The sequence below is a fragment of the Triticum dicoccoides genome, chromosome 2B (assembly GCF_002162155.2).
Source record: "Triticum dicoccoides isolate Atlit2015 ecotype Zavitan chromosome 2B, WEW_v2.0, whole genome shotgun sequence".
In the NCBI taxonomy this organism is placed as follows: Eukaryota; Viridiplantae; Streptophyta; class Magnoliopsida; order Poales; family Poaceae; genus Triticum; species Triticum dicoccoides.
In genome coordinates, this window is record NC_041383.1 from 271,955,681 (window position 1) to 271,958,850 (window position 3,170).

General features: G+C 42.5%; 1 long non-coding RNA gene across 9 annotated transcripts in view; it reads right to left on the minus strand.

Moving 5' to 3' along the window:
- The window catches only part of LOC119363492, a 3,681-nt gene extending 2,203 nt beyond the window's left edge, over positions 1-1,478 (minus strand). For 8 of the 9 annotated variants that reach the window (XR_005174009.1, XR_005174013.1, XR_005174010.1 and 5 more), the window contains exons 1-2: positions 727-1,478; positions 300-355 (exon numbers count right to left, since the gene is read on the minus strand). This is a non-coding gene — a long non-coding RNA (uncharacterized LOC119363492). The remainder of the gene's footprint in view (positions 1-299; positions 356-726) is intronic. The other variant, XR_005174012.1, reaches the window with a different exon arrangement.
- Between the last annotated feature and the right edge of the window lie 1,692 nt (positions 1,479-3,170).

Genomic DNA, 3,170 nt, shown 5'->3' on the forward strand with positions numbered 1-3,170 from the left:
AAACAGGTACAATACAACATACAACAACAAGAAACAGGTGCATTCAAACGGCCTAACATACCAAATTATTTTCCCTTTCAATACACACTCTTTGTGATATTGTCATAGTAAAAACAAAAGGGAAAATACATGAAACCAACGGGAAGCAAATAAAATAATTACATGATTTATAATTATATATAGGACAAACCAATTGAAGTCTATAAGTGCAGCTGTAAAACCCAAGTATTGAAACTTCAATGGGAAGAGCATACATAATATTAGAGACAAACCTAAAAAAATATGGATCCCATGGTTACCTTGGAGGAAAAAATCATATGAAGCTTTATATTCCAAAATCATCGATCTCTCCCTTCTGAAACACATCAAACAGAACCTGTATAACATAACTACTACATACAACTATCTTATTTTGCATTGGCAGATTCCTCAAAATCGTAGTACAGAGCTAGCAAGAAAAGATTATACACACTATATAATAATTATGATTTTGAAAAATCTGAAAGTTGGTAAAACAAAAAATATAAATGTATTAGGAAATATCAGTAGTCAGTCATGGTACCTTTGCTTGAGCATGATACACATTACAATTAGATATACTAGGCAAGTAATCTTAAATTCATCACTTAGTTTATTCATAAGAAACAAACATTACTTCATCCGAATCATCTCCACCAGAAACATAAACAAAATCCATTGGCTAACATGGGGTGCCTTCAAAAATACCTGTAACGCCTCCTCTTAACATCAAACTGAACTTGTTGCATGGTAGTTGATGGTAGATGTAGAGAAAGCAAGCTTGTTGCAGGGTGCTATTGATAGAGATGCAGGGTGCCATTGAAGGAGATGCAGACCAGTTGGTTATGTTCCGCTCCATACAACGCAGATCTATAGTAGAAAATAGAAAACACTTTTTTCTTCTTGAATTTGACATTGTACATCAAGCAAAGGCATCTGTGATAGATCCAACAGGCTGGAGTACACACGCTCTCTGTCGCCATCGACTTCCTCTCCGCATCAATCTTCACCACCCTCTAGACACAGATTTCTCCAACACGCTCGTAGGCACAACACCAAACAGGTGATGCTCGTGGTTCGTGGCTAGTAAAAGAAGAGGTGTGCACCAGAGGCTGGCCGGTGGTGCGAAGATGTGTGCAACGGTACAAGGATGGCTCAGCAGCAGGGCGGACGGGGCACAGGTGGCTGGCCCGCCGCTCGGTCCGCAGCCCGCACGGCCGTTGCGGGACTCCCACACCGGCGGCAGCCCCAAGGGCCTCCAAGCCGATGCTCGACCCGGCACCGGGGAGGGGCTGGCCCCGAGGAGCGGGGAGCCAGCAAATCCGACGGCCAGGAGCTGTCGTTTGGGGAGGGACGCGGTCCCGGTCGAGGCGGTGTGGGGCGGGAGGTGTGGGGGCAGGAGGTGGCGGCGGGATGGAGGTGGAGATGGGATCGAGCAGGCAGGGCCGTGCGGGGCGGTCGTTTTATTTTTCTTTTCTCTCTTCGGTACCGGTTCGCGCCTGACTTATGAGGGGACTGCGGGTGCAATTTCTATAAAATAGGAGGGCCTATTTGTAAAAATGCCGCAACGATCTAACTCGTGCTTCATTATTAGGGAAAGATATACGTATAATATCTCAAATACACCCCTGATAGTTGAAACTATATGATACGTCTCCAACGTATCTATAACTTCTTATCATTACATGTTGTTATATTATCAATCTTGTATGCTTTATATGACTTTTTATATTATTTTAGGAACTAACCTATTAACCTAGTGCCTAGTGTCAGTTCCTGTTATTACCTATTTTATTGTTTCACAAAAAAAAGTACGAAACAAAGTTCAAACGCGATGCAACTTTACAGTGATTTTTTTGGACTAGAAGGGACCCTAGAAGCCTCGGGGGGAGACCAGACACCGCACGAGAGAGGCACAAGCTCACACAGCGCGCCCCTAGGGGGCGCCATCTAAGCTTGTGGCCCCCTCACAACTCCATTTGACCTAATTCCAAGCGCATAAATTCCCTAAAATACAGAAACCACTGATGACCCACAAGTATAGGGGATCAATTGTAGTCCTTTTGATAAGTAAGAGTGTCAAACCCAACGAGGAGCAGAAGGAAATGACAAGTGGTTTTCAGCAAGGTAATGTCTGCAAGCACTGAAATTGTCGGTAACAAGTTGTTTGATAGCAACATAATTTGTAACAAGCAAGTAACGGTAACGGTAAATAAAGTGCAACAAGGTAGCCCAATCCTTTTGAGGCAAAGGAAAGGCCAAAACGGTATATTATAATAAGCAAAGCATTCTTGAGGGTACAAGGAAATCTCATCATATCACTTTCATCATGTTGGCTTAATTCATGTTCGATACTTTGATAATTTGATATGTGGGTGGATCAGTGCTTAGGTGTTGTTCTTACTTGAACAAACCTCCTACTTATGATTAACCCCCTCACAAGCATCCGCAACTATGAGAAAAGTATTAACATAAAATCTAATCATAACATTAAACTTTTGGATCCAAATCGGTCCCTTACGAAGTAGCGCATAAACTAGGGTTTAAACTTCTGTCACTCTAGCAACCCATCATTTAATAACTACTCCATAATGCATTACCTTAGGCCCAAATAAGGTGAAGTGTCATGTAGTCGATGTTCACATGCCACCACTAAGGGAATCACAACATGCATATCATCAAAATATCGAACACATATCAAGTTCACATGATTACTTGCAACATGACTTTTCCCGTGACCTCAAGAACAAAAGTAACTACTCACAAATTATAATCATGCTCAAGATCAGAGGGGTATTAAATAGCATAATGGATCTGAAAATATAATCTTCCACCAAATAAACCATATAGTGATCAACTACAAGATGTAATCCACACTACTAGTCACCCACAAGCACCAATCTAAGGTTCCGGTACAAAGATTGAACACAAGAGATGAAGTTCGGTTTGAGAGAAGATGGTGATGTTGAAGATGTTGATGGATATTGCCCTCCCAAAGATGGGAGAGTTGTTGGTTCTGACGATGACGATGATTTCCCCCTTCAAGAGGGAAGTTCCCCAGGCGGAATCGCTAAGCCGGTAGGCAAAAGTGCTCCTGCCCAAGTTCTGCCTCGAGAAGGCGGCGCTTCGTCTCGAAAGTCGTCTCCTCATTT